The sequence below is a fragment of the Schistocerca gregaria genome, chromosome 8, assembly GCF_023897955.1.
Source record: "Schistocerca gregaria isolate iqSchGreg1 chromosome 8, iqSchGreg1.2, whole genome shotgun sequence".
Taxonomy (NCBI): domain Eukaryota; kingdom Metazoa; phylum Arthropoda; class Insecta; order Orthoptera; family Acrididae; genus Schistocerca; species Schistocerca gregaria.
The window spans coordinates 347,556,488-347,575,188 of NC_064927.1; the positions used below are offsets into that span (position 1 = coordinate 347,556,488).

General features: G+C 44.0%; 1 pseudogene; it reads right to left on the bottom strand.

The window, feature by feature from the left end:
• Positions 1-779: 779 nt before the first annotated feature.
• LOC126285645 (U4 spliceosomal RNA) lies at positions 780-891 on the bottom strand (annotated as a pseudogene).
• Positions 892-18,701: the final 17,810 nt, after the last annotated feature.

The following is an 18,701-nucleotide window of genomic DNA, read 5'->3' on the forward strand; positions in this document are numbered from 1 at the left end:
AAGCCTGTCTGGGACAAAATAGAATGACAACGGTCTGTCGATTCTGCTAACGATTCCGAAAAATGCGTTACTGGAATCAAGGCACATGGCATCAACTTGAGCGCCGTTGTCCACTGCGCTGTGCATCTCATGGAGGAACAGAGCGAACTGAGTTTCGCAGCGCCGCCCGTTGTGGCCGAGCTGCTCTAGGCGCTTCAGTCTGGAACCGCGCGACCGCTACAGTCGCAAGGTTCGATGTGTGTGATGTCTTTAGATTAGTTAGGTTTAAGTAGTTCTAAGTTCTAGGGAACTGATGACCTCAGATGATAAGTCCCATAGTGCTCAGAGCCATTTGAGTTTCGCAGCATCTCTGTTTGCGGAATCCACGTTGATTTTTATAGAGGAGATGTTCATTTTCCAAAAACGTCATAGTTCTTGGCCATAAAACAGGTTTCATAATTCTACAACAGATTGACATCATCGATATAGGTCTATAATTGTGTGGATGTGTCTTACGGCCTTTCTTAAAAACAAGAATGACCTGCGCTTTTTTCCAACCGTTAGGTACCTTTCGTTGCTCAAGCGATCTACGATAAATTGCTGCTAGAATGGGAGCAATTCTTTCTCATAATCTTTATAGAATCTCTCTCATCTGGCCCTGACTCCTTGCCACTATTAAGCGATTGTAGCTGCTTTTCAATTCTGCAATCGGTTATTTCAATATATGTCATTTCGGCGTTCGTACTTCTGTTCTGGTTTTCGCACTTTCCATAATATTCACTATCACACAATGATATGCTCGAAACATACGTTTTCAGAAATTTATTCTTCCAATTGACATAAGTTTTCAACTAGCAATAATCGCACCTCGGATAAACCTCATTGGTTACGATATTGCCACTTTTTCCAATTGAGGCGTATGCATAACATGCCCTCTTTACTTGTGCTGTTCTGCATTTTATGTCCTCACTGCTTCGTACTTCGTGGGTTATTTTGCTGCCCTACAGTGAGTAAATTCCGTTGCTGAATATATACAAGATTTTCATATACCTTTCCCACAAAACCTTCATTTAAATACGTTTACCTAGCAAAGTATTCGTTAGGTGCGGACTTAGCTGACAGTCGCATGGTGCAATAGAGTAAATGGAATAGTGAACAGAGGAGTGAATACAGTAAATGTTTCTGCAGTTCGTTCTTCATACCTCTCCACATTCCAGTCCCCAAAAAAATCATGCAGATGCGGTGTCGTGATGACAGCTGACAACGAGTTTGTTTTACTACAGATTTCTGATCACGAATAGTACTAACCATTTCGCCCAGTAGACTTGCGTGGCAATAGTGGTTATTGTTATATTTTTTGTGATGTTTCAAAAATAAAAACACTTCTTTGCATCCCAGAAACAATCCATATAGCATTTCTAACAACAGTAACTCCAGGTTGAAAGAGTGAAACGTCCCCATAGAAAAAATAGTGAATTACTGTGCTGGTAAACCCCTTACATTATTTGATTTTCAAACACCTGAGCAAAACTCAACGTACTCGGACATTTCTCTATTTACTTATTCTGATCATCACTAAATTGACACAGAATATTTTTAGCGCAACGCAATCTGACTTTCAATAATCCCTACAAAAGAATGGCCCTGACTAACAATAACCTATACCTTTCATGAATCACTTACGTCACAAAAATCTTCGTTACTCGAACTACTGCAATACAGCGAGTGCCAATACTGCCAGCTAAATAAAGGATTCTAACTACTGAAGGCACTAACTACTGATAGGCGTAGTTAGCAAATGAGAGATTTTGGTAAAGAACAAACAATGTATTTACCTTAATGGTGTTCAAAAGTCATAACATCCTGTCTTACAAATTTACTCTCTCTGATGGACACACGTCCAGATCATCCGCTCTCAAAACTCCCCTATCTCTCTCTCACATCCACCACTGCTGGCGGCTCACCTCCAACTGCGCAACGCTACACGCTGTTAACAGCCAACTGCCCAACACTACAATAGCAAATTCCAACAACGCAAACCAGCAACAGACTGCACACAGCACAGTCAGTGATTTTCATACAGAGCGCTACATGATGTTACCAACATAAAAACCTAAACAGCCTACTTACAAGAGCAACAACATTATGAAAAGGATAGATTGCTATGCACAGTAAAGACGTCACACCGAGTAGCAGATAGGATATATATATATATATATATATATATATATATATTCACATGTCGGCTACTCAGGTCGCTACGGTCAGAACGCATGGCGCAGCGCCACGAGATATCTTTCATATGTGTACGTGAGGTGTGCTTGCTTGTGTGAATGTGTGTGTGTTGTCTTTTCCGAAGAAGCTCACTTCAAAAACTTTAAAAAGGGAAGCGACATTCTAGTATACCATCGATATACACCTTTAGGTAAATGTTCGTTGGCCTTATACAAGAATTTATTGACAATACTGTTCGGCAGTTTAGGTCGACCACTGATTTACGTTACTGCACAATAGGCACTACATTAAAAAAAAAAGTCATTGAAATAAATAACATCTCTGCGTCAGGAGGAATAATTTTCACTCTCTTCCCTTATGTGATGTCTATTTGGAGTATCCAGTGATTCCGAGTTGTGACACTGCTGAACGTCTCCTATCTCCACTTACCATTATTACTGGTCGACGAGTCATGATATTACTTTAGACGACCTGAAATTTTTAAGCAATGTAATGTGCTCCCATCTGTAAATAATCGAGGCTAACACATTAAACTTCCCGTGTTCCCTGTTAACACATTGCTATTTTATGAAACCACGACGATATTCTGACAACAAAACGTACATTAAAACCCGTTCTAATATTTAGTTCGCTTACTTCTACTATTGCACTGGCTGCATTCAGTGTATAACGTAATTAATTTTGTCATTAGGTTATAGTTTCCACACCGAAATGTTGAAATGATAATTAACTCAAGACCCTATGCTGCCGGCACGCGTTGATATACATCAACAGGGACAGCTGAAAATGTGGGCCCCGACCGGGACTCGAAGGCGGGATCTCTTGCTTGTATGGAAGACGCTCTATCCATCTGAGCCACCGGATGACAGTGCGACTTCAGGGACTTATCCTTTGCACGCTCCCCGTGAGACCCACATCCCCAACCTAATGTCCACACACTACTTTCGTAGTGCCCCCACGCATTACACTCTTTACTCGCGGCAGACAATCTTACCGAGTTCCGCAAGAGTTTGGGCAAAGCGTGAGCATCCAGCACAGAAGAAGAAGGTCAACAGCCGGTTAGGCTGAACTATATGAAGATGGTATCTGTACTTACGGACATGTCCGAAAGAACAGATACGATCTTCATATATGAATCGAAGTTGGTTTATATCCAATCGAACAGTAGTTGCTTCTCTGATAGGAACGCCTTCTGTGGAGTAATTTTGTTTTTCCACAATGGCGGTGTCGTCAAAGATAGTACCCCACGTGGCGTGGAAACACAGCTGTGTGTTTTCAGACTTCGCACGGTGCTGATAGCGAAGGTCACGTGACACTTAACGCTGCCACTACGAAACCTAACCGTGACGATAACCCCGAGTGACAACAGACGGTTCACGTGTTCCTAAGCACTAGCGATAAGGCCTGTAACTTTCGACACGAAACTCTCCTTGTACACGCGATCAACGTCATTACGTATTTTGTCAATATCTGTAATCAGTAGTCTGGCTTATTTCTAATTGTAAGTAGGCTGTTTAGGATTTTTTATTGGTAACGCCGCCGCCACGTAGCGCTCTGTATGAAAATCACTGGCTGTGCTGTGCGCAGTCTGTATTTAGTTTGCATTGTTGTCTGCCATTGTAGTGTTGAGCAGAGGCAGCTGGATGCTAACAGCGCGTAGCGTTGCGCAGTTGGAGGTGAGCCGCCAGCAGTGGTGGACGTGGGGAGAGAGATGGCGGAGTTTTGAAATTTGTAAGAATTGGTGTCATTAACTGATATATATATCATGACTAGTGAGGTAAATACATTGTTTGTTCTCTATTAAAATCTTACATTTGCTAACTATGCCTATCAGTAGTTAGTGCCTTCAGTAGTTTGAATCTTTTATTTAGCTGGCAGTACTGGCGCTCGCTGTATTGCAGCAGCTTGAGTAACGAAAATTTTTGTGAGGTAAGTGATTTGTGAAACGTATAGGTTAATGTTAGTCAGGGCCATTCTTTTGTAGGGATTCTTGAAAGTCAGATTGCGTTGCGCCAAAAATATTGTGTTTCAGTTTAAGCACAGTCGTGTATAAATTTTTTCTAAGGGGACGTTTCACAATCTGAAAAGGTATGTGTTTCCTCATTGCATAAGTACGAGACTCATGTTTTAAGCAATGTCGTAAAAACTACAGTAAATGACGATTTTTTTAAAGGTACTCAGCCCTCAGAGGTAATAAGAAGACGTAGGTGCTAAACTTTTTCTAAATAGTAACACTTCTGTCACATGTTTTACACATTGTACACGAACAGTTTAACTAAACTGATAAATAGGGCAGTAAACGTCGGGAAATGCCCCAAAAGTGGGATGATAAATGTTAGACTATGACGTCACCAGATGTAGCCAAGCAAAAATTGTTTTTATTTTGAGTTTTTTTCCGTTTCTTTCCTTCTTGTTTCGTTCACAAACTTTACTTAGTAAAGAAAACGTGGCTCATTTACTCGTAACGACGTAATTCGGAAGCTTATGCTCATTTAATTGTGACGCAATAAGGTTTTTGTTGTACTGCTCTTTGGAATAACCCAGCGGAGGCCGCGAGACCGGTGAACAAAATAATAAATGTTACCTCGATGTAAACACACAATTGCTTAACGCGATGTAAAAAAATACTGCCTGCTAAACGCAAGATTCTAACCCACAGCCGCACACGCTAAAGTCACCCACGTAGGCCCGGAGCCACACCGATGTGAATACTTTATTTGCATAGGGATGATCAGATGCGATAGATCGATAGTTTCAACCGCTGCTTGTGCGACGACTTACGCCATCTGACGACGTCACGTGTTCGACACTTGTCATCCATTTTTGGGATATTTCCAGACATTTTCGTTCCATGTGTCTCATATTAAGTTACTTGTCTGAGGGTCACCTAAGTCGCTTCGGGAGTTTTTCAACATTAATAAGAATCACCCTGTATATAATGACTAGACAGACTTACGGAAATAAGAATCGAATTTCTGAAGAGTTCATCAGGAAGTGCCATCTCGCCCTTTCGTCGTAGTTAATTACATCAGACAGGATTTCCTCGACTTTACAGGACAGTGCTAAGGTGATGAAGTGCGGACCGGTTCATTAATGTTCTTCCGTTATTCAGTCGCCGCAGCAGAACTTGGAACAAGATTGGATGAAATTAATAGAGGAAGTATGAGCGAAGGCCGGAATTACGTAAGTAGTCCTATGATGAAGAGAAGACAGTGATGCATAATTGCAGAAAAAGTCTGTAAATAAACTCATGTTCACAAAAAAACAGAACACCTTGAACAACTAGAGATAGAACGTTCATATTCACAGAACATGTACATTAGTATGTTCCGCAGAAATGATTAGCATTTGAACCATGTCGTCCCGCAGTTTCAAAGTCAACATTGATGTCACACCGTAACACCGCCTACCGGTAAAATGTGACTGATGCCTCGTTGTCGCTATAAACCGAAGGGTATGGATCAGTGTGACTTGAGCAGACATTCAGAATGCCTCACGGACGTATGCGCGAACCATACCGACAAATCAGTGACCCTAAACGAGGACGCATTATTGGCATGAAAGAATGTGATCATACATCTGGGAAGTTGATGCTAATTTGGAACGAAGTTTTCGGCAGTGCAACAGGTGAGAGCAGAATAGTTCACGGAAAGCCGTAGAACACGACAAGATGGGTCGGGTCGCACCACCCAGACCACTCTCGAGAACATGGACACCTCATCCGAATTGCATTGAAAGGTCAGATCTGCCTTCTCCTCGGCGCCGGCGCAACACTGGGCCATGTCTAGGACATCCCAAACTATCAGGGATAACGGTCGACATTTATTAAGGCGAGGTTAAGTGCGTGTTGTCCGCTTTTCCGTCTACATTTGACAAATGTGTAAAAACATAATAGACGGCAGCGTTATGTGGCACGACGTCACGGGGAGCATGAATGGCGTCAGGTAGTGTTTTCGGACAATTCCAGGTTCTGTTTGTTTGAAAATGATGGCCACATTTTGGTTCGCCGCAAACAGGGAGAGAGGCATCACATTGATTGCATTCACCCAAGACATACAGAGCCAACTCAAGGTCTCATGGTGTGGGGTGCTGTTGGGTGCAACCACAAATTACAGCTGGAGCGTGTCGAGGGCGCTGTGACCAGTATGACGTACGTGAATGTCATCCAGGGACCCATAGCCGTACCCTTTCTGTACAACACCCGAGATGCGACTTTTTAGCAAGACAACACACGAGCACGCGTTGTTGCACGAACACGTGTCTTCCAGATGTCACAGGATGTCAACCTTTTGTCCTGGCTCGGCAGATCACCAGACTTCTCGCCAATCGCAAATGACCGAATACCAACCACCACAGACGAGCTTCGGAACGAGGTGGGTGCAGCATGGATGACTATACCACAGGACGCCCTTCGCGCCTCTTATGCGTCGATTCCATCAAGCGTGAAACAAGTTATCAGGCCCATGGCGGACCCTGTACCAACTAGGCAACAGGTCATATGCTGAAGCGAGGTGATTGAAATTCTAATAATTTCTGCAGAACACACTAATGTACATGTCCTGTGAATATGAAGGTCCTATCTGAAGAGATTCAAGCTGTTCTGCTTTTTCTGAACATGAGTGTACGTGCACTTCGCGCAACTAAAGACGACCAGCATATGGGAATAGAAGGAAAAGAAAACCTGGCTCGAAATTTATTTGGCAGAGTGAATATGGAGCACGAGCTTAACTTCGTAATGATTTTGAAATAGAGAAGTATTACAGGTCATGACAAGAAAAAATTGCAAATGAAACTAAAATGTGCAAATCGTACAAACACTAAGTTATTCGAGGAGTGTTAAAATGGTTTATAAAATAAGAACCGAATAGGGGACTCTGTTAACATTTTTATGGCGCGCCAAGCATCTACAGTGCTCCTGAAAGTGAGACAGATACGTGACACTACACTGAAGCGCCAAGGAAACTACAGAAATGTAAACAGGCAGAATACGGCGCTGCGGTGGACAACGGATACATAAGACAACAAGTGTCTGGCGCAGTTGTTAGATCGGTTACCGCTGCTACAGTGGCGGGTTATCAATATTTAAATGAGTTTGAACGTGATGTTATAGTCGGCGCACGCGCGATGGGACACAGCATCTCCGAGGTAGCGACGCAGTGAGGATTTTCCTGCACGACCATTTTACGAGTGTACAGTGTATATCAGGAATCCGGTGAAACATCTGATCTCCGACAGCCCTATGACCGGAAAAAGGTCCTGTAAGAACGGTACCAACGTCGACTGAAGAGAATCGTTCAATGTGACAGAAGTGCAACCCTTCCGCAAATTGCATGATTCCTTCTACTCTTCAGGTCAGCAGGGAACTGTTTAAGCTGGTGGAGGCTCTGTAATGGTGTGAGGCGTGTGCAGTTGGAGTGATATGGGACCCCCGATACGTCTAGATACGACTCTAACAGGTGACACGTACGTAAGCATCCTGCCTCATCACCTGCATCCATTCATGTCCATTGTACATTCCAACGAACTTGGGCAATTCCAGCGGGACAATGCGGCACCCCAAAAGTTGAGAATTGCTACAGAGTGGCTCCAGGAACATTCTTCTGAGCTTAAACACTCCCGCTGCCACGAAACTGCCCAGACATTAACATTATTGAGCGTATCTGGGTTGCCTTGCAACGCGCTGTGCAGAGAGATCACCATACCCTCGTAATCTTACGGATTTATGGACAGCCCTGCAGGATTCATGCTATCAATTCCCTCCAGCAGTACTTCAGACATTAGTCGGGTCCATGCCACGTCCTGTGGTGATACTTCTGATTGTGCGCTGGAGCCCTAGATGATATTAGGCAGGTGTACCAGTTTCTTTGGTTCTCCAATGTATTTATCTACCTAGTCACAAGTCTCTATGAACAATGGTCGGAACGTTCGACCAGTCGATAAATTCCTCGGCGATAGAAATCTTCTACTTGGTGTTGACATTGACTGATATCAATGGTCTAAAATCACGATTAGAGTCACCCACGTCTATGCGTCCTTGCTCAAATTCTTGGCACCATTTCACTATGCCTGGACGCAACATTTCATTTCGTCCATAACTCGCCAGAATTTTACCGTGAATCTCTGTGGAATATATAGGCTTTTTGCTGACAACAATCGTACTGTGACGGGTACTTCGCCTGCAGAGTACTTTTCCAGTTCCTGTGCCGTTTCCGACGCACTCTGTGACACACCTGTTATCCGTAACGCAGCACTGTTACAAAACTGAAATGGCTGAAGCGTGTATACTCTTGAAGTGACGGAAGATGGGCGAACAAAGTTCCCTGCTAGATCGCTTGTGATAAATAACCTACATGAAATCGGTTGCATTAGCCGTTGTCTAGAAGCATGTTACCATATTATACGTTTTGCTACGATATTTCCTTTGTTATGGGACCAGGAATAGTGGGAGATGTTATGCAGTTCCGCTTAATGGGAAAATACCTCAACGGCTGCACATCGGAGTTGATGAAACAGTTACACCAAAATATTGGCGTTCTTTCGGTGCCTTCGACAGGTATGGGTATGCACTGACGGAGAAAATCGCAGCACGCAGAAGTAATTAATGTTGATGTTGTGGTCTTCAGTCCTGAGACTGGTTTGATGCAGCTCTCCATGCTACTCTATCCTGTGCAAGCTTTTTCATCTCCCTGTACCTACTGCAACCTACATCCTTCTGAATCTGCTTAGTGTACTCATCTCTTGGTCTCCCTCTACGATTTTTACCCTCCACGCTGCCCTCCAATACTAAATTGGTGACCCTCGATGTCTCAGAACATGTCCTACCAACGGATCCCTTCTTATAGTCAGGTTGTTCCACAAGCTCCTCTTCTCCCTAATTCTATTCAATACCTCCTCATTAGTTATGTGGTCTACCGATCAAATCTTCAACATTCTTCTGTAGCACCACATTTCGAAAGCTAGAGTGCTGAAGTTCCGAAATACGGTTATCTGGATAACATATTCAAGTGATTTACATTGCAAAATCACACTTTAATGTAAGCTCGAGATAAGCCATTGAAACTGCATGAATTGAGTTGTAAAGGTGCCGGACGTCAGTTTGTGGGAAGAGACTGATGTACAGTTTTGCAGTCAGGGTGAGAGGTATAAGCAAGAGAGTGCTCCTGCTCTCATACGAAATCGTACACCATTCTATAGCTCCAGGTGTAGGCGCAGTGTGTCTAGCGAGCAGACAGTTTAGGTGCAGGCCCTCAACTGACCTCCTTCTAATCAACAGATGGCCATCACTGGCATCGATGCAGTACTAGCTTTCATCAGAAAACACAACAGACCTCCACCCTGTCCTACAATGAGCTCCAGCTAATATCATTGAAGTCTCAAATGGTAGAGAATTGAGGTCAGTGAAATGCATGCTACAGGGCATTTGGCTCAGAGCTGTCTTTGAAGTAACGGGTTTGTGACAGTTCGTTGTGGCAATGTGATATCACCTGCTGATCAAATTGCTACTGCAGATGGAGACGGTGCGAGAACTTGAAATTTCAGTGAAGTTGAAGTTCGCGAAACTTTGCGATTCTTGTGGGCAAAACATCTATACGTTGCACAGAGATTCACCGTGAAACTCTGGTGATCTATAGATCAATTGCAGTATATCATCCAGCAGTAGTGGAATAGTGGCAACAATGCCGCACAGACGTGGATGACGCTGATCGACGAGAAAGAATACTGTCTGATAGCCCCTCTTGGTCAATTCCAGATGACGCAGAACGTCCAGGTACTTACGATCAAATACTGTATGTATTTCTTTAGGTTTAACCAAGACTCGCTGTCGGTACAGCAAATCCGAAATAAATCTTTCACTCTGCACCGGAGCATATGTTGTTTGGATCGTTCTAGCAAATTAAAGCTGTGTGCCATACCGTGATTCGAAGCGGTAACTTCGCTCTTTGCGAACAAAAATCTTACCAGCTAAGCTATCCAGGTGCGTCTCACAGTTTCGCTTTATAGTACCTCTTCCCTACTTGCAAAACTTCGTAGAAGCGTTCCTTCCAGGACAGACTTGTGAAAAATGTATGTGGGAGAGCTGTGCAGTTGGGGGAGTAGGATAGAAGTATTGTCAGAAGTGAAAATTAGTCAGTGGGTAAGAGCATTATCCACAAATGGCAAGTTTTCAGATTCATGTTTCAGTCCGGAAAACGGATACCATGTACCTATGCTCTCGTTTGTTGATTCTTTCAAAATTTTGGTCAGGTTTATCCACTCTGATTAAAAACAATGGTTCAAATGGCTCTGAGCACTAAGGGACTTAACACCTGTCATCAGTCCCCTAGACTTAGAACTACTTGAACCTAACTAACCTAAGGACATCACGCACATCCATGCCCGAGGCAGGATTCGAACCTGCGACCATAGCAGTAACTCGTTTCCGGACTGAAGGGCCTAGAACCTCTCGGCCACAACGACAGACTCTGATTCAACAGTTTCTCATACTTCACACATCTTCTGGATTTCTCTTGATCTTATCTAATACAGTCATTTCACACTTCAGTTTTCTGAGAGATCCATAGCGAAGTGGGTTTGACTTATGCTGCCCTATAGGTACACTACTATTTGCAGATGACCAGGTATTTTTTGCAGAATCCGAAGATAGTTCACAGAGGTCCGTGTACGGCCTGGACACAACTACAAAAATGTACACCGTGGAGATCTCCTTCAATCAATCCAAAGTTATTATCTTCGTGGGGAAAGATCACAAGAGAACCCAAATTTCAATAGGCAACACAACGCTCGAGCAAGTACCAGCATTCACGTACTTAGGTTACAAACTCTGCTACACTCAAGCAAAATAAATACAACACAAAATCACAAAGTTCACAAAAGTCACAGGATTAATAAATAAGATCTTCAGACCACCACTTGCTCAGCAGCACACCAGTGTTTTAACTACACAACACCGTGGGCACTCTTACCGTCCTGTATGCCAAACAAGCCTGGATACTCCAACGAGGTCACCAACAGAGATTAATGAACACCAAGATGCGGTTCGTAGCAAGAACAGCTGGCTACACACTACAAGACAGGAAAAGCACTAATGAAATTCTTCAAGATCTCAAAGTAAAATCAGGTCCCAAAACAATACATAACATCTTGGAAATACCATGTATTAGTAGTGAAGGCCGGCCATATTCACCTAAATGTCGTCAGATACCAACGCAGAAGTAGAAGAGACGAAGAGAGACCAGCAAGGAGATGGACTGAGACCGTTTCAGGCCACTAGCACTAATAGCGGATCCCGAGAATATGACTATGGTACCTGGTCAGATCAGAACACATATCCACATCAGCTTCATCACAGATGTGATTATGACTCGAGGCTTTATTAGCGAATCGCTGTTCGTTTAAACCAAGTTATTATGTACCTTTAAGTGTGAGTTACCAAGGATTTGCAACTTCTTAAGGCGAATGTTGAGCCGCTACCGTCCTTTACTGCGTCTAAGGACGTGGATTGTGACTACTTTCGGTAAACATTTCTACAGTTCAGTTTGTGACTAAATTTTCCGATAACGCTATCACAGTTCGTTTATACATCTACATCTATCTCTTCTCAGCATGCCGGTGTATGCTGGAGGACACATTGTGTTCCAATAGCCGGCCGATGTGGCCGAGCGCTTCTAGGCGCTTCAGTGTGGAACCGCGCGACCGCTAAGGTCGCCAGGTCGAATCCTGCCTCGGGCATGGATGTGTGTGATGTCCTTAGGTTAGTTAGGTTTAAGTAGTTCTAAGTTCTAGGGGACTGATGATCTCACATGTTAAGTTCCATAGTGCTCAGAGCCATTTTTTTTGTGTTCCAATATCGCTTCACTGCAGTCACATTTCCTTCACGGACGATATACCAGAAGAAAAACCATGACAGCCCCTTGGCATGAAAGCAGCAGTTGTGTAATTTAAGGTCGTTTTCATTACGCAGAATGTGTATTAGAGGAAGCTATACATTTCTTACTACGTTTTAGGCCGCCGACTTTAGGAACTTTTTTGATTAAAGCTCTACATCTAAAAGTTTCGTTTCTAACGGGCCCGCAGCATGCAGAAGTCAGTGAAGGACATAGTATATATAAAAATGTGGCCTTAATATAAACGATGCTGTCAACCCTCAGCACACACTTTCCTTTACAGAATGAAGCGGTATCAGATGACGTCCGAGCGTATACTTGCCCTTGGACATGGAAAAATGCCCTGTATGTCCACAGAATGTTCCATGGCCCATCACTGTTCCCTTCCATGCGACCCATAGATTCTAGAGCTAACGTTAGTGTTACTTGCTGGTCATCATGGAGCAACTCCTGAATTTGGATAATTTTGTATGGATAGCAATGCTCGATGTTTCGTAGAATTTTATACATCGCCTTGTTAGGCAGTTCCGAAGTCAGTGCAATTCGCCATTCACTGTATGTTTGCACAACGCCGATCGAGCCCTCCAGCATTGCTGTGGCCACATTCACTGACGTCAGATTAATTGTTTTTCTCCCTCTGTCACGTTGCAGCTTCAGAAGAACATATCTCTTAGAATTTAGTAATCATTTTTTCCAGATCCTTGGTAGACATCGGGCGAACGCCAATGTTCGTACCCTCGAATGTCTGGAACTTCTACAGAGTTAATGGTGCACAGTCGCCGCTCTTGTAAAAGAGCTTCACCGACATTGCGCGACCATGCATGGAGACAGTCATACCGATCGTATTGGGCGCAAACTGAGGAACAGCCGTGCCCCTCGCGTCTTTTGTTTTCATATGCTGACGCTTATAGCGCCATCTAGTTGTGAAATATTCGTTAAATTTTTTTGTCTTCCTTTCGTTTCCCCATACTTCGATAACATTCCGTTCAGATTTTACGTCATTCTGAACAGCGGTTCATTTGTTACAGCGTTTGAAAATGGAATTTTAACTGTAACCACCCTGTGTGTTTAAATACGCGGAAAATGAATGGTAATAGCTATATTACAATTACCATAACATGTTTTCACCTATCGTGCAAAGATATTGAGATTCTGCTGCGTTTAATTGGCTTCCTGGTGTCGTGAAGTACTGAATAGATTATGTAAAATCTCATGAGGTGATAGTAACCAATTTCACATTGAATAAACAGGAAAGAACTTCACCTCCTGCGAAAATAATCACCGTATATTTTACATGCGCTTACGCAATCGTAAACACAAAGCGGAACGAATAGATAATTCAAAGAAAATGCTGCAATGTGTTTACGAAGGAATTCTCACGGATATCATGCAAGAGCTCTAGATCTACATCCACACAGACGAGTATTCACAAAATCCTTAATGAAGAAAGTGAATTAAAGAACAAACAATATTAGAAAACTTTATTGATTTCCTAAAGAAAAGAGGATGAATTTTATCGCCTCCCGGTACAGGGAAATACATTAAAAATAGCAGAACTGCCAACACAAGTAATATCTTTGCAGGAGACATGAAAACATATAGTAATACGATGTTTGTAACGAGGGTATCACCATCAATTTTTCCACGAATGTAAACTCATTGGATACATATATGCATTACTGGAGTAAACTTTCCTGTAAAACGAATATAAGTGCAAATGAAATTTCTGACGAAGTGCAAGAACATAAAAACTTAAAAATGAGCGAGCAAATCACTCCAGGATGCTACACTGTACCAACTGAAACGTAAAGCCACTCCAGTAATGTGACCATCTGTCTCCGTCCGAACAGTCAAGGAGGGCCCAATGGCACCGACCGGCCGCCGTGTCATCCTAGGCCCACAGACGTCACTGGATGAGGATATGGAGGGGCATGTGGTCAGCACACCGCTCTCCCGGCCGTATGTCAGTTTACGAAACCGGAGCCGCTACTTCTTAATCAAGTAGCTCCTCAGTTTGCCTCACAAGGGCTGAGTGCACCCCGTTTGCCAACAGCGCTCGGCAGACCCATCCAAGTGCTAGCCCAGCCTGACAGCGCTTAACTTCGGTGATCTGACGGGAACCGGTGCTACCACTGCGGCAAGGCCGTTGGCTCACCATCTGTCTAAAGTCTGAATAAACACGTTTTGCAACGCGAATAGTTGCGAAACTTGTAGGAAGAGAATCAGTGAAGTTCTTGAAGGTACCGACGGGGATGTGGAGCCATGAAAACTCCAGTGCTGTGGACAGCTGCGCTAGGTTTCACGGTTGAGTATCTATTTTGCGAACAGCCCTATCGACCTGGTCCCATAGATTCTCGATGGGGTTTTTAAGTCCAGGGAGTGTGGTGGCCAGGAGACTACGGCAAACTGATCCTGGTCCTCTTCCACCCACGGACGTGCAGTGAGAGCTGTGTGATACGTTGACTTGTCCTGCTGGTAGATGCCGTAGTGCCGAGGAAAAACAAACAGCAGGTGGGGATAGACGAGGTGCCCAAGGATAGATTCATACTTGTGTTGATCCATTGCGCCTTCCAGAATGACGACATCACCCAGGGAGCGCCACGAAAACATTCCCAAGACCGTAACTCTCACTCTTCCGCCCAGCGCCATTCCGACGAGTGTTACAGTGTGTTTCCACCCCCTCGTACTCTTACGGTTTTATGGACAGCCCTGCAGGATTCATGGTGTCAATCCCCTCCAGAATTGCTTCAGACATTAGTCGAGATCATGTCACTCGTGTTGCAGCACTTCTGCCTGCTCGCAGCGGCTCTACGCGATATTATGCTCTTTAGTGTGTATACTATGACTCTATATTTGCTTCTCTACATCTACATATACATCTACATCTACATCCACACCTTACAGGCCACTGTGAAATACATACAAGTGGGTGCTTCCCATTGCACCACATGTTAAGGTTTCTTACTGTTTCACTCCTATATGGAGTGCTTAAAAGCATCTGTCAAGTTATACTAGTCTCTTACTCTGGGAATAAGTGTGGGCGTCAAACAAACCTGTCAACAACGTGCTTCCCTTCTTATTGTATGTTAGTCGCACGCACTTGAGCAGTATCATAGGATAGGTCGCACAAGTTTCAAAATGGCTCTGAGTACTATGGGACTTAACTGCTGAGGTCATCATTCCCCTAGAACCTAGAACTACCTAAACCTAACTAACTGAAGGACATCATACACATCCATGCCCGAGGAAGGATTCGAAAGTGCGACCGTAGCGGTCACACGGGTCAAGACTGTAGTGCATAGAACTGCTCGGCCACATCGGCCGGCGGTCGCACAAATGTTCTCTGTACGTTGATTCCATTTTCCCAACATCCTACAAGTGAACGTAAGTCTGCCAACTGGCTGTAGCATGGCTATGAATGTGTGATCATTCCATATCCTGTATCCCTAACAAATTGTAACAGCCAGTTTACTGATTTCAACTTTGTTTCCTTGATATCATACTCAGAGCATATTATATTTTTGTTTGTTTTGTGAAGCACAAAATTTTATTTTCTCAACATCTGAAGTAAGTTTCCAATTGCTGTTCTATTTGATGCATTGCGCTGACATTTCCCACTGCAGTATGTCTTGCATTTCCTAAAAAGAACTACACAGGATATACATAATTGTCGATTAGTACTAATCTGTTATGCTGTAACATCAGAACACGGAAGGGATCGTTACAGCGCGGTATCGTGTATGAAAAGGCAGCGTTCAGAATGGAAGTTTGTGGGTGGATCGCGGTGCTTGGTTGCTTTTTGAGGTAGGAGCAGGGGGGGAAATGCTTTTGCTGTAGCCCGCAGCAACGGCCACCTACATAGCCATTCCTATACCTATACCGGATCAGTCGTCGTCCAAGCCAACAAAATTCAACACTGGCTCTCACGCTATGGCCGTCTAGTGTCAAATTGTGGTAGAGTAAAAATTAGGAAGCAAAAAGAAAAATGCTCCTATCATACCGCAACAGCGGCGAATATCTCCTGGGCAGAGTTATGGATGTAAAAGAAGAGAACTAGCTTTTCGACTTACCTGGCAGCTTCAAAAACGTTTAAATCATAACATTTTTACGAATTAGCGCTTTTTTAGGAGCTAACCCTATTTCCTCAGCGCAGTGAGCTCTCTTAGATCCAATACCTGTTACATGTATGGTGAGGGGTGTAAGAACAAATAGACATAGATTTATGTGTCTCTGGTTCAAAATGGCTCTGAGCACTATGGGACTTAACATCTGAGGTCATCAGTGCCCTATAACTTAGGACTACTCAAACCTAACTAACCTAAGGACATCACACACATCCATGCCCGAGGCAGGATTCGAACGTGCGACCGTAGCCGTAGCGCGGTTCCAAACTCTAGCGCCTAGAACCGCTCGGCCACCATGGCTGGCTGTGCTTCTGGAGAGTGGGATGCATCTGCAATAGGAAGCACCTGAGAGTGGAGGGTGTACCTGTAATAGGAACTATCTCTGAGTGGGGATGCAGTCGGTCTAAACTTTGATGACACGTTGTGTCATTGCGCCATGTTGCACGACGTGACAACTATCATGTTGGATGGCATGACGGCATGTGTATGTTTACTTGAAACGATGTATTATGTTAGATGATAAGGGTATTAATACTAACAAGAAAGAAAAGCGCGAATATGTTGGTTCAAATGGATCCGAGCGATATGGGACTTAACATCTATGGTCATCAGTCCCCTAGAACTAAGAACTACTTAAACCTAACTAACCTAAGGACATCAAAGGACATCACACAACACCCAGTCATCACGAGGCAGAGAAAATCCCTGACCGCGCCGGGAATCGAACCCGGGCGCGGGAAGCGAGAACGCTACCGCACGACCACGATCTGCGGACTCTAGGCGCTTCAGTCTGGAACTGGGCGATCGCTACGGTCGCAGGTTCGAATCCTGCCTCGGGCATGGATGTGTGTGATGTCCTTAGGTTAGTTAGGTTTAAGTAGTTCCAAGTTCTAGGCGACTGATGACCTCAGATGTTAAGTCCCATAGTGCTCAGAGCCATCTGAACCATTTTCTTTTACAACCCTGACTCGGCGCAGGACATATTCGCCTTTTTGTGCTATGATAGGAGCAATTTTTCATACTTGTTAATTATTGTCTGAATATTGATAACTCGATGTGAAGACTGCTCCATTACTAGCCTCGCCATCAAACTCTCTGGCCAGTGACGCTTACGTAAACTCGACACACACACACACACACATATATATATATATATATATATATATATATATATATATATATATATATATATATATATATTTCCTTTCATTGTCTGATCTTTTTCATGCGCCGCGGGTCATCCAAGAGACCGCGAGCGGCAGATCGAAGTGGCTGCGCGTCGCGCGCCCGGCAGGTAATGGCAGTGGCCCTTAATGATGTACGCATTGCGTGACGGGAATGCGTGCGGCGCGTGCCGGCGGCCGGCGTGGCGGCAGCATGCGATGCTGCGTGTCGCAGCGCGCAGCCTCGCCGCGCCGCCACCTCACGCCGCAACGCCGCGGGCCCGCAGAGCGCGCGGCACCTCACTCAAGCCGGCGAGCACAGCTCTGCCCTTCACCGCGACGCCTTCTGCATTCTTAATGCCAGTCTCCCCACCCCAACACCTCCTCCCATCCCCCTCAATTTCTCAATTTCTTTCAGTTCGCACAATTCGAAAGCACGCACCAATTTCCTTATCTTTTTTCCTCACACTACGATGAGCTGCCAGAATTCGTGGGATACCGATTTGCATGTTTACAGACTGTAATATTTCTGGCTTATTCAGCCATCATATTAGGCTCCAGGAAGCTATTCCCAGGGCAGTGGAAATGCAAGAAGCATAGAGATGACGCAATGTGGGGTGAGCTACCGGTGACAGATTCGGTACCATTCCCGCGAGAAAGACCGCCTGCGTGATGCTGCTGCTCTGTGATTGGCTGCTGTGTTCGGCGGTAGGGCGCCAAAATGTTAAACTTTAGTTGCTATTATTAATTAAACCTGTCATCCAAATTACTTAATTTTTTAAATAAATATGTCTCAACAGCTAGCTATCAATCAATCATTTCAAAATTATTAAAATCAAAATATTACTAAAACAAAATACTGACGATATTACTGCCGATGCACTTCGGTGGCGTTCGGGTCACGCCTTGCTGGCCTGGCGCGCGAAGTGTCTCGGGCAGTCCGGCTCCCCAGTTCTGACCGTTCCACTAGACAGACATGTTGTCTGTTATAGCAGTATTTGTTTCATGCAATTTTGTTTACTACAGTTCCGACCGTCGCTAGGTACAGACATGTTGTCTGTAATAGTAGTATTTCATTAATGTAATTTTATTCTCCAGTTCTGACGGTTCCAGTAGACAGACATGTTGTCTGTGGCAGGATGTATTTCATGTTATTTTAGCCAGATATAATGACTGTGGAAAGATATGTTCAATACGTTGTGATCAAGAGTAGTTTCTCGTGTCTATATCAATAAAAACGCGAGTGGCATCCTGAATGAGTTATAGTTTATTCGTAGCAGCAATTCCTTGCGAAGTTAATTTCAGCCTCAAGAAAA